Raw genomic sequence first — 14,071 nt, 5'->3', positions numbered from 1 at the left:
CAAAAAATCCTTATATCGAAGGATGGACCCCAGACCAAAGTTGTCCCCACCTAAAACATGTGCTGCCCTGATAGACCCAAGGGAGCCCTACAAACTGACATAAGGAACCTGGACCTGTGAGTTTTCTTTCCAAGGGAATATGGCCAAAGGTTGTGCCCAGGGGCCCCTGGCCCGGGACCTGACTGCAAAAAATCCTTATATCGAAGGATGGACCCCAGAATAAAGTTGTCCCCACCTCAATCTTGTGCTGCCCTGATAGACCCAAGGGAGCCCTACAAACTGACATCAGGAACCTGGACCTGTGAGTTTTCTTTCCCAGGGAAAAGGGACAAAGCATGTGCCCAGGGGCCGCAGGCCCTGGGCTGGGCCCTGACTGCAAAAAATCCTTATATCAAAGGATGGATCGCAGACCAAAGTTGTCCCCTCCTCAAACTTGTGCTGCCCTGATAGACCCAAGGGAGCCCTACAAACTGACATCAGGAACCTGGACCTGTGAGTTTTCTTTCCCAGGGAAAAGGGACAAAGGATGTGCCCAAGGGCCCCTGGCCCGCGACCTGGCTTCAAAAAATTCTTATATCGAAGTATCGATCACAGACCAAAGTTGTCCCCACCTCAAACTTGTGCTGCCCTGATAGACCCAAGGGAGCCCTAGAAACTGACATCAGGAACCTGGACCTGTGAGTTTTCTTTCCCAGGGAAAAGGGACAAAGGATGTGCCCAGGGGCCCCTGGCCCGGGACCTGACTGCACAAAATCCTTATATCGAAGGATGGACCCCAGACCAAAGTTGTCCCCACCTCAAACTTGTGCTGCCCTGATAGACCCAAGGGAGCCCTACAAACTGACATCAGGAACCTGGACCTGTGAGTTTTCTTTCCCAGGGAAAAGGGACAAAGGATGTGCCCAGGGGCCCCTGGCCCTGAGCTGGGCCCTGACTGCACAAAATCCTTATATCGAAGGATGGATCACAGACCAAAGTTGTCCCCTCCTCAAACTTGTGCTGCCCTGATAGACCCAAGGGAGCCCTACAAACTGACATCAGGAACCTGGACCTGTGAGTTTTCTTTCCCAGGGAAAAGGGATAAAGGATGTGCCCAGGGGCCCCTGGGCTGGGACCTGACTGCAAAAAATCCTTATATCGAAGGATGGACCCCAGACTAAAGTTGTCCCAACCACAAACTTGTGCTGCCCTGATAGACCCAAGAGAGCCCTACAAACTGACATCAGGAACCTGGACCTGTGAGTTTTCTTTCCCAGGGAAAAGGGACAAAGGATGTGCCCAGGGTCCCCAGGGCTGCGCCCTGAGTTCAAAAAATCCTTATATCGAAGGATGGACCCCAGACCAAAGTTGTCCCCACCTCAAACTTGTGCTGCCCTGATAGACCCAAGGGAGCCCTACAAACTGACATCAGGAACCTGGACCTGTGAGTTTTCTTTCCCAGGGAAAAGGGACAAAGGTTGTGCCCAGGGGCCCCTGGCCCAGGCCCTGACTGCAAAAAATCCTTATATCGAAGGATGGACCCCAGACCAAAGTTGTCCCCACCTCAAACTTGTGCTGCCCTGATAGACCCAAGGGAGCCCTACAAACTGACATCAGCAACCTGGACCTGTGAGTTTTCTTTCCCAGGGAAAAGGGACAAAGGATGTGCCCAGGGGCCGCTGGCCCTGGGCTGGGCCCTGACTGCAAAAAATCCTTATATCAAAGAATGGATCGCAGACCAAAGTTGTCCCCTCCTCAACCTTGTGCTGCCCTGATAGACCCAAGGGAGCCCTACAAACTGACATCAGGAACCTGGACCTGTGAGTTTTCTTTCCCAGGGAAAATGGTCAAAGGATGTGCCCAGGGGCCCCTGGCCCGGGACCTGACTGCAAAAAATCCTTATATCGAAGGATGGACCCCAGACCAAAGTTGTCCCCACCTCAAACTTGTGCTGCCCTTGTAGACCCAAGGCAGCCCTACAAACTGACATCAGGAACCTGGAACTGTGAGTTTTCTTTCCCAGGGAAAAGGGACAAAGGATGTGCCCAGGGGCCCCTGGCCCTGAGCTGGGCCCTGACTGCACAAAATCCTTATATCGAAGGATGGACCCCAGACTAAAGTTGTCCCCACCACAAACTTGTGCTGCCCTGATAGACCCAAGAGAGCCCTACAAACTGACATCAGGAACCTGGACCTGTGAGTTTTCTTTCCCAGGGAAAAGGGACAAAGGATGTGCCCAGGGTCCCCAGGGCTGGGCCCTGCGTTCAAAAAATCCTTATATCGAAGGATGGACCCCAGACCAAAGATGTCCCCACCTCAAACTTGTGCTGCCCTGATAGACCCAAGGGAGCCCTACAAACTGACATCAGGAACATGGACCTGTGAGTTTTCTTTCCCAGGGAAAAGGGACAAAGGTTGTGCCCAGGGGCCCCTGGCCCAGGCCCTGACTGCAAAAAATCCTTATATCGAAGGATGGACCCCAGACCAAAGTTGTCCCCACCTCAAACTTGTGCTGCCCTGATAGACCCAAGGGAGCCCTACAAACTGACATCAGGAACCTGGACCTGTGAGTTTTCTTTCCCAGGGGAAATGTCCAATGGATGTGCCCAGGCTCCCCTGGGCTGGACCTGACTGCAAAAAGCCATATATCGAAGGATGGATCGTAGACGGAAGTTGTCCCCACCACAAACTTGTGCTGCCCTGATAGACCCAAGGGAGCCCTACAAACTGACATCAAGAACCGGGACCTGTGAGTTTTCTTTCCCAGGGAAAATGGACAAAGGATGTGCCCAGAGTCCCCAGGGCTGGGCCCTGAGTTCAAAAAATTCTTATATCGAAGGATGGACCCCAGACCAAAGTTGTCCCCACCTCAAACTTGTGCTGCCCTTATAGACCCAAGGGAGCCCTACAAACTGACATCAGGAACCTGGACCTGTGAATTTTCTTTCGCAGGGAAAATGGCCAAAGGATGTGCCCAGGGGCCCCTGGCCCAGGCCCTGACTGCAAAAAATCCTTATATCGAAGGATGGACCCCAGAACAAAGTTGTCCCCACCTAAAACTTGTGCTGCCCTGATAGACCCAAGGGAGCCCTACAAACTGACATCAGGAACCTGGACCTGTGAGTTTTCTTTCCCAGGGAAAAGGGACAAAGGATGTGCCCAGGGGCCGCTGGCCCTGGGCTGGGCCCTGACTGCAAAAAATCCTTATATCAAAGAATGGATCGCAGACCAAAGTTGTCCCCTCCTCAAACTTGTGCTGCCCTGATAGACCCAAGGGAGCCCTACAAACTGACATCAGGAACATGGACCTGTGAGTTTTCTTTCCCAGGGAAAAGGGACAAAGGATGTGCCCAAGGGCCCCTGGCCCGCGACCTGGCTTCAAAAAATCCTTATATCGAAGGATGGACCCCAGACCAAAGTTGTCCCCACCTAAAACTTGTGCTGCCCTGATAGACCCAAGGGAGCCCTACAAACTGACATCAGGAACCTGGACCTGTGAGTTTTCTTTCCCAGGGAAAAGGGACAAAGGATGTGCCCAGGGGCCCCTGGCCCAGGACATGACTGCAAAAAATCCTTATATCGAAGGATGGACCCCAGACCAAAGTTGTCCCCACCTCAAACTTGTGCTGCCCTTGTAGACCAAAGGCAGCCCTACAAACTGACATCAGGAACCTGGAACTGTGAGTTTTCTTTCCCAGGGAAAAGGGACAAAGGATGTGCCCAGGGGCCGCTGGCCCTGAGCTGGGCCCTGACTGCACAAAATCCTTATATCGAAGGATGGACCCCAGACTACAGTTGTCCCAACCACAAACTTGTGCTGCCCTGATAGACCCAAGGGAGCCCTACAAACCTACATCAGGAACCTGGACCTGTGAGTTTTCTTTCCAAGGGGAAATGGCCAAAGGATGTGCCCAGGGGCCCCTGGCCCGGGACATGACTGCAAAAAATCCTTATATCGAAGGATGGACCCCAGACCAAAGTTGTCCCCACCTCAAACTTGTGCTGCCCTTGTAGACCCAAGGCAGCCCTACAAACTGACATCAGGAACCTGGAACTGTGAGTTTTCTTTCCCAGGGAAAAGGGACAAAGGATGTGCCCAGGGGCCCCTGGCCCTGAGCTGGGCCCTGACTGCACAAAATCCTTATATCGAAGGATGGACCCCAGACTAAAGTTGTCCCCACCACAAACTTGTGCTGCCCTGATAGACCCAAGGGAGCCCTACAAACTGACTTAAGGAACCTGGACCTGTGAGTTTTCTTTCCCAGGGAAAATGGCCAAAGGTTGTGCCCAGGGGCCCCTGGCCCGGGACCTGACTGCAAAAAATCCTTATATCGAAGGATGGACCCCAGACCAAAGTTGTCCCCACCTCAATCTTGTGCTGCCCTGATAGACCCAAGGGAGCCCTACAAACTGACATCAGGAACCTGGACCTGTGAGTTTTCTTTCCCAGGGAAAAGGGACAAAGGATGTGCCCAGGGGCCGCTGGCCCTGGGCTGGGCCGTGACTGCCAAAAATCCTTATATCAAAGGATGGATCGCAGACCAAAATTGTCCCCACCTCAAACTTGTGCTGCCCTGATAGACCCAAGGGAGCCCTACAAACTGACATCAGGAACCTGGACCTGTGAGTTTTCTTTCCCAGGGAAAAGGGACAAAGGATGTGCCCAAGGGTCCCTGGCCCGCGACCTGGCTTCAAAAATCCTTATATCGAAGGATGGACCCCAGACCAAAGTTGTCCCCACCTAAAACTTGTGCTGCCCTGATAGACCCAAGGGAGCCCTACAAACTGACATCAGGAACCTGGACCTGTGAGTTTTCTTTCCCAGGGAAAAGGGCCAAAGGTTGTGCCCAGGGGCCCCTGGCCCGGGACCTGACTGCAAAAAATCCTTATATCGAAGGATGGACCCCAGACCAAAGTTGTCCCCACCTCAATCTTGTGCTGCCCTGATAGACCCAAGGGAGCCCTACAAACTGACATCAGGAACCTGGACCTGTGAGTTTTCTTTCCCAGGGAAAAGGGACAAAGGATGTGCCCAGGGGCCGCTGGCCCTGGGCTGGGCCCTGACTGCAAAAAATCCTTATATCAAAGGATGGATCGCAGACCAAAGTTGTCCCCTCCTCAAACTTGTGCTGCCCTGATAGACCCAAGGGAGCCCTACAAACTGACATCAGGAACCTGGACCTGTGAGTTTTCTTTCCCAGGGAAAAGGGACAAAGCATGTGCTCAGGGGCCCCTGGCCCGCGACCTGTCTTCAAAAAATCCTTATATCGAAGGATGGACCCCAGACCAAAGTTGTCCCCACGTAAAATTTGTGCTGCCCTGATAGACCCAAGGGAGCCCTACAAACTGACATCAGGAACCTGGACCTGTGAGTTTTCTTTCCCAGGGAAAAGGGACAAAGGATGTGCCCAGGGGCCCCTGGCCCAGGACCTGACTGCAAAAAATCCTTATATCGAAGGATGGACCCCAGACTAAAGTTGTCCCCACCTCAAACTTGTGCTGCCCTTGTAGACCCAAGGCAGCCCTACAAACTGACATCAGGAACCTGGACCTGTGAGTTTTCTTTCCCAGGGAAAATGGCCAAAGGATGTGCCCAGCGGCCCCTGGCCCTGAGCTGGACCCTGACTGCACAAAATCCTTATATCGAAGGATGGATCGCAGACTAAAGCTGTCCCCTCCTCAAACTTGTGCTGCCCTGATAGACCCAAGGGAGCCCTACAAACTGACATCAGGAACCTGGACCTGTGAGTTTACTTTCCCAGGGAAAAGGGATAAAGGATGTGCCCAGGGGCCCCTGGGCTGGGACCTGACTGCAAAAAATCCTTATATCGAAGGATGGACCCCAGACTAAAGTTGTCCCAACAACAAACTTGTGCTGCCCTGATAGACCCAAGAGAGCCCTACAAACTGACATCAGGAACCTGGACCTGTGAGTTTTCTTTCCCAGGGGAAATGTCCAAAGGATGTGCCCAGGCTCCCCTGGGCTGGACCCTACTGCAAAAACCATATATCGAAGGATGGATCGTAGACGGAAGTTGTCCCCACCACAAACTTGTGCTGCCCTGATAGACCCAAGGGAGCCCTACAAACTGACATCAGGAACCTGGACCTGTGAGTTTTCTTTCCCAGGGAAAAGGGACAAAGGATGTGCCCAGGGGCCGCTGGCCCTGGGCTGGGCCCTGACTGCAAAAAATCCTTATATCAAAGGATGGATCGCAGACCAAAGTTGTCCCCTCCTCAAACTTGTGCTGCCCTGATAGACCCAAGGGAGCCCTACAAACTGACATCAGGAACCTGGACCTGTGAGTTTTCTTTCCCAGGGAAAAGGGACAAAGGATGTGCCCAAGGGCCCCTGGCCCGCGACCTGGCTTCAAAAAATCCTTATATCGAAGGATCGATCACAGACCAAAGTTGTCCCCACCTTAAACTTGTGCTGCCCTGATAGACCCAAGGGAGCCCTAGAAACTGACATCAGGAACCTGGACCTGTGAGTTTTCTTTCCCAGGGAAAAGGGACAAAGGATGCGCCCAGGGGCCCCTGGCCCAGGCCCTGACTGCAAAAAATCCTTATATCGAAGGATGGACCCCAGACCAAAGTTGTCCCCACCTCAAACTTGTGCTGCCCTGATAGACCCAAGGGAGCCCTACAAACTGACATCAGGAACCTGGACCTGTGAGTTTTCTTTCCCAGGGAAAAGGGACAAAGGATGTGCCCAGGGGCCCCTGGACCTGAGCTGGGCCCTGACTGCACAAAATCCTTATATCAAAGGATGGATCGCAGACCAAAGTTGTCCCCTCCTCAAACTTGTGCTGCCCTGATAGACCCAAGGGAGCCCTACAAACTGACATCAGGAACCTGGACCTGTGAGTTTTCTTTCCCAGGGAAAAGGGGTAAAGGATGTGCCCAGGGGCCCCTGGGCTGGGACCTGACTGCAAAAAATCCTTATATCGAAGGATGGACCCCAGACTAAAGTTGTCCCAACCACAAACTTGTGCTGCCCTGATAGACCCAAGGGAGCCCTACAAACTGACATCAGGAACCTGGACCTGTGAGTTTTCTTTCCCAGGGAAAAGGGACAAAGGATGTGCCCAGGGTCCCCAGGGCTGGGCCCTGAGTTCAAAAAATCCTTATATCGAAGGATGGACCCCAGACCAAAGTTGTCCCCACCTCAAACTTGTGCTGCCCTGATAGACCCAAGGCAGCCCTACAAACTGACATCAGGAACCTGGACCTGTGAGTTTTCTTTCCCAGGGAAAAGGGACAAAGGTTGTGCCCAGGGGCCCCTGACCCAGGCCCTGACTGCAAAAAATCCTTATATCGAAGGATGGACCCCAGACCAAAGTTGTCCCCACCTCAAACTTGTGTTGCCCTGATAGACCCAAGGGAGCCCTACAAACTGACATCAGGAACCTGGACTGGTGAGTTTTCTTTCCCAGGGGAAATGTCCAATGGATGTGCCCAGGCTCCCCTGGGCTGGACCTGACTGCAAAAATCCTTATATCGAAGGATGGATCGTAGACGGAAGTTGTCCCCACCACAAACTTGTGCTGTCCTGATAGACCCAAGGGAGCCCTACAAACTGACATCAGGAACCTGGAACTGTGAGTTTTCTTTCCCAGGGAAAAGGGACAAAGGATGTGCCCAAGGGCCCCTGGCCCGCGACCTGGCTTCAAAAAATCCTTATATCGAAGGATCGATCACAGACCAAAGTTGTCCCCACCTCAAACTTGTGCTGCCCTGATAGACCCAAGGGAGCCCTACAAACTGACATCAGGAACCTGGACCTGTGAGTTTTCTTTCCCAGGGAAAAGGGACAAAGGATGTGCCCAGGGGCCCCTGGCCCAGGCCCTGACTGCAAAAAATCCTTATATCGAAGGATGGACCCCAGACCAAAGTTGTCCCCACCTCAAACTTGTGCTGCCCTGATAGACCCAAGGGAGCCCTACAAACTGACATCAGGAACCTGGACCTGTGAGTTTTCTTTCCCAGGGAAAAGGGACAAAGGATGTGCCCAGGGGCCCCTGGCCCTGAGCTGGGCCCTGACTGCACAAAATCCTTATATCAAAGGATGGATCGCAGACCAAAGTTGTCCCCTCCTCAAACTTGTGCTGCCCTGATAGACCCAAGGGAGCCCTACAAACTGACATCAGGAACCTGGACCTGTGAGTTTTCTTTCCCAGGGAAAAGGGATAAAGGATGTGCCCAGGGGCCCCTGGGCTGGGACCTGACTGCAAAAAATCCTTATATCGAAGGATGGACCCCAGACTAAAGTTGTCCCAACCACAAACTTGTGCTGCCCTGATAGACCCAAGAGAGCCCTACAAACTGACATCAGGAACCTGGACCTGTGAGTTTTCTTTCCCAGGGAAAAGGGACAAAGGATGTGCCCAGGGTCCCCAGGGCTGGGCCCTGAGTTCAAAAAATCCTTATATCGAAGGATGGACCCCAGACCAAAGTTGTCCCCACCTCAAACTTGTGCTGCCCTGATAGACCCAAGGGAGCCCTACAAACTGACATCAGGAACCTGGACCTGTGAGTTTTCTTTCCCAGGGAAAAGGGACAAAGGTTGTGCCCAGGGGCCCCTGACCCAGGCCCTGACTGCAAAAAATCCTTATATCGAAGGATGGACCCCAGACCAAAGTTGTCCCCACCTCAAACTTGTGCTGCCCTGATAGACCCAAGGGAGCCCTACAAACTGACATCAGGAACCTGGACTGGTGAGTTTTCTTTCCCAGGGGAAATGTCCAATGGATGTGCCCAGGCTCCCCTGGGCTGGACCTGACTGCAAAAAGCCTTATATCGAAGGATGGATCGTAGACGGAAGTTGTCCCCACCACAAACTTGTGCTGCCCTGATAGACCCAAGGGAGCCCTACAAACTGACATCAGGAACCTGGACCTGTGAGTTTTCTTTCCAAGGGAAAATGGCCAAAGGATGTGCCCAGGGGCCCCTGGGCTGGGACATGACTGCAAAAAATCCATATATCGAAGGCTCGATCACAGACCAAAGTTGTCCCCTCCTCAAACTTGTGCTGCCCTGATAGACCCAAGGGAGCCCTACAAACTGACATCAGGAACCTGGACCTGTGAGTTTTCTTTCCCAGGGAAAAGGGACAAAGGATGTGCCCAAGGGCCCCTGGCCCGCGACCTGGCTTCAAAAAATCCTTATATCGAAGGATCGATCACAGACCAAAGTTGTCCCCACCTAAAACTTGTGCTGCCCTGATAGACCCAAGGGAGCGCTACAAACTGACATCAGGAACCTGGACCTGTGAGTTTTCTTTCCCAGGGAAAATGGTCAAAGGATGTGCCCAGGGGCCCCTGGCCCGGGACCTGACTGCAAAAAATCCTTATATCGAAGGATGGACCCCAGACCAAAGTTGTCCCCACCTCAAACTTGTGCTGCCCTTGTAGACCCAAGGGAGCCCTAGAAACTGACATCAGGAACCTGGACCTGTGAGTTTTCTTTCCCAGGGAAAAGGGACAAAGGATGTGCCCAGGGGCCCCTGGCCCTGAGCTGGGCCCTGACTGCACAAAATCCTTATATCGAAGGATGGACCCCAGACCAAAGTTGTCCCCACCTCAAACTTGTGCTGCCCTGATAGACCCAAGGGAGCCCTACAAACTGACATCAGGAACCTGGACCTGTGAGTTTTCTTTCCAAGGGAAAATGGCCAAAGGATGTGCCCAGGGGCCCCTGGGCTGGGACATGACTGCAAAAAATCCATATATCGAAGGCTCGATCACAGACCAAAGTTGTCCCCTCCTCAAACTTGTGCTGCCCTGATAGACCCAAGGGAGCCCTACAAACTGACATCAGGAACCTGGACCTGTGAGTTTTCTTTCCCAGGGAAAAGGGACAAAGGTTGTGCCCAGGGTCCCCAGGGCTGGGCCCTGAGTTCAAAAAATCCTTATATCGAAGGATGGACCCCAGACCAAAGTTGTCCCCACCTCAAACTTGTGCTGCCCTGATAGACCCAAGGGAGCCCTACAAACTGACATCAGGAACCTGGACCTGTGAGTTTTCTTTCCCAGGGAAAATGGCCAAAGGATGTGCCCAGGGGCCCCTGGCCCAGGCCCTGACTGCAAAAAATCCTTATATCGAAGGATGGACCCCAGACCAAAGTTGTCCCCACCTAAAACTTGTGCTGCCCTGATAGACCCAAGGGAGCCCTACAAACTGACATCAGGAACCTGGACCTGTGAGTTTTCTTTCCCAGGGAAAAGGGACAAAGGATGTGCCCAGGGGCCGCTGGACCTGGGCTGGGCCCTGACTGCAAAAAATCCTTATATCAAAGAATGGATCGCAGACCAAAGTTGTCCCCTCCTCAAACTTGTGCTGCCCTGATAGACCCAAGGGAGCCCTACAAACTGACATCAGGAACCTGGACCTGTGAGTTTTCTTTCCCAGGGAAAAGGGACAAAGGATGTGCCCAAGGGCCCCTGGCCCGCGACCTGGCTTCAAAAAATCCTTATATCGAAGGATCGATTACAGACCAAAGTTGTCCCCACCTCAAACTTGTGCTGCCCTGATAGACCCAAGGGAGCCCTACAAACTGACATCAGGAACCTGGACCTGTGAGTTTTCTTTCCCAGGGAAAATGGTCAAAGGATGTGCCCAGGGGGCCCTGGCCCGGGACCTGACTGCAAAAAATCCTTATATCGAAGGATGGACCCCAGACCAAAGTTGTCCCCACCTCAAACTTGTGCTGCCCTTGTAGACCCAAGGCAGCCCTACAAACTGACATCAGGAACCTGGACCTGTGAGTTTTCTTTCCCAGGGAAAAGGGACAAAGGATGTGCCCAGGGGCCCCTGGCCCAGGACATGACTGCAAAAAATCCTTATATCGAAGGATGGACCCCAGACCAAAGTTGTCCCCACCTCAAACTTGTGTTGCCCTTGTAGACCCAAGGCAGCCCTACAAACTGACATCAGGAACCTGGAACTGTGAGTTTTCTTTCCCAGGGAAAAGGGACAAAGGATGTGCCCAGGGGCCGCTGGCCCTGGGCTGGGCCCTGACTGCAAAAAATCCTTATATCAAAGGATGGATCGCAGACCAAAGTTGTCCCCTCCTCAAACTTGTGCTGCCCTGATAGACCCAAGGGAGCCCTACAAACTGACATCAGGAACCTGGACCTGTGAGTTTTCTTTCCCAGGGAAAAGGGACAAAGGATGTGCCCAAGGGCCCCTGGCCCGCGACCTGGCTTCAAAAAATCCTTATATCGAAGGATGGACCCCAGACCAAAGTTGTCCCCACCACAAACTTGTGCTGCCCTGATAGACCCAAGGGAGCCCTACAAACTGACATCAGGAACCTGGACCTGTGAGTTTTCTTTCCCAGGGAAAAGGGACAAAGGATGTGCCCAGGGGCCCCTGGCCCTGAGCTGGGCCCTGACTGCACAAAATCCTTATATCGAAGGATGGACACCAGACTAAAGTTGTCCCAACCACAAACTTGTGCTGCCCTGATAGACCCAAGGGAGCCCTACAAACTGACATCAGGAACCTGGACCTGTGAGTTTTCTTTCCAAGGGGAAATGGCCAACGGATGTGCCCAGGGGCCCCTGGCCCGGGACCTGACTGCAAAAAATCCTTATATCGAAGGATGGACCCCAGACCAAAGTTGTCCCCACCACAAACTTGTGCTGCCCTGATAGACCCAAGGCAGCCCTACAAACTGACATCAGGAACCTGGAACTGTGAGTTTTCTTTCCCAGGGAAAAGGGACAAAGGATGTGCCCAAGGGCCGCTGGCCCTGGGCTGGGCCCTGACTGCAAAAAATCCTTATATCGAAGGATGAACCCCAGACCCAAGTTGTCCCCACCTCAAACTTGTGCTGCCCTGATAGACCCAAGGGAGCCCTACAAACTGACATCAGGAACCTGGACCTGTGAATTTTCTTTCGCAGGGAAAATGGCCAAAGGATGTGCCCAGGGGCCCCTGGCCCGGGACCTGACTGCAAAAAATCCTTATATCGAAGGATGGACCCCAGACCAAAGTTGTCCCCACCTAAAACTTGTGCTGCCCTGATAGACCCAAGGGAGCCCTACAAACTGACATCAGGAACCTGGACCTGTGAGTTTTCTTTCCCAGGGAAAAGGGACAAAGGATGTGCCCAGGGGCCGCTGGCCCTGGGCTGGGCCCTGACTGCAAAAAATCCTTATATCAAAGAATGGATCGCAGACCAAAGTTGTCCCCTCCTCAAACTTGTGCTGCCCTGATAGACCCAAGGGAGCCCTACAAACTGACATCAGGAACCTGGACCTGTGAGTTTTCTTTCCCAGGGAAAATGGTCAAAGGATGTGCCCAGGGGCCCCTGGCCCGGGACCTGACTGCAAAAAATCCTTATATCGAAGGATGGACCCCAGACCAAAGTTGTCCCCACCTCAAACTTGTGCTGCCCTTGTAGACCCAAGGCAGCCCTACAAACTGACATCAGGAACCTGGAACTGTGAGTTTTCTTTCCCAGGGAAAAGGGACAAAGGATGTGCCCAGGGGCCCCTGGCCCTGAGCTGGGACATGACTACAAAAAATCCTTATATCGAAGGATGGACCCCAGACTAAAGTTGTCCCCACCACAAACTTGTGCTGCCCTGATAGACCCAAGGGAGCCCTACAAACTGACATCAGGAACCTGGACCTGTGAGTTTTCTTTCCCAGGGAAAAGGGACAAAGGATGTGCCCAGGGGCCCTGGCCCAGGACATGACTGCAAAAAATCCTTATATCGAAGGATGGACCCCAGACCAAAGTTGTCCCCACCTCAAACTTGTGTTGCCCTTGTAGACCCAAGGCAGCCCTACAAACTGACATCAGGAACCTGGACCTGTGAGTTTTCTTTCCCAGGGAAAAGGGACAAAGGATGTGCCCAAGGGCCCCTGGCCCGCGACCTGGCTTCAAAAAATCCTTATATCGAAGGATGGACCCCAGAACAAAGTTGTCCCCACCTAAAACATGTGCTGCCCTGATAGACCCAAGGGAGCCCTACAAACTGACATCAGGAACCTGGACCTGTGAGTTTTCTTTCCCAGGGAAAAGGGACAAAGGATGTGCCCAGGGGCCCCTGGCCCAGGACATGACTGCAAAAAATCCTTATATCGAAGGATGGACCCCAGACCAAAGTTGTCCCCACCTCAAACTTGTGTTGCCCTTGTAGACCCAAGGCAGCCCTACAAACTGACATCAGGAACCTGGACCTGTGAGTTTTCTTTCCCAGGGAAAAGGGACAAAGGATGTGCCCAGGGGCCCCTGGCCCTGAGCTGGGCCCTGACTGCACAAAATCCTTATATCGAAGGATGGACACCAGACTAAAGTTGTCCCAACCACAAACTTGTGCTGCCCTGATAGACCCAAGGGAGCCCTACAAACTGACATCAGGAACCTGGACCTGTGAGTTTTTTTTCCAAGGGGAAATGGCCAAAGGATGTGCCCAGGGGCCCCTGGCCCGGGACCTGACTGCAAAAAATCCTTATATCGAAGGATGGACCCCAGACCAAAGTTGTCCCCACCTCAAACTTGTGCTGCCCTTGTAGACCCAAGGCAGCCCTACAAACTGACATCAGGAACCTGGAACTGTGAGTATTCTTTCCCAGGGAAAAGGGACAAAGGGTGTGCCCAGGGGCCCCTGGCCCTGAGCTGGGCCCTGACTGCACAAAATCCTTATTTCGAAGGATGGACCCCAGACTAAAGTTGTCCCAACAACAAACTTGTGCTGCCCTGATAGACCCAAGGGAGCCCTACAAACTGACATCAGGAACCTGGACCTGTGAGTTTTCTTTCCCAGGGAAAAGGGAAAAAGGATGTGCCCAGGGGCCGCTGGCCCTGGGCTGGGCCCTGACTGCAAAAAATCCTTATATCAAAGGATGGATCGCAGACCAAAGTTGTCCCCACCTCAAACTTGTGCTGCCCTTGTAGACCCAAGGCAGCCCTACAAACTGACATCAGGAACCTGGACCTGTGAGTTTTCTTTCCCAGGGAAAAGGGACAAAGGATGTGCCCAAGGGCCCCTGGCCCGCGACCTGGCTTCAAAAAATCCTTATATCGAAGGATGGACCCCAGAACAAAGTTGTCCCCACCTAAAACATGTGCTGCCCT

The sequence above is a fragment of the Lonchura striata genome, chromosome 7 (genome assembly GCF_046129695.1).
Source record: "Lonchura striata isolate bLonStr1 chromosome 7, bLonStr1.mat, whole genome shotgun sequence".
Lineage (NCBI taxonomy): Eukaryota > Metazoa > Chordata > Aves > Passeriformes > Estrildidae > Lonchura > Lonchura striata.
The sequence above is the reverse complement of the archived record's forward strand: the minus strand, read 5'-3'. Positions refer to the sequence as shown.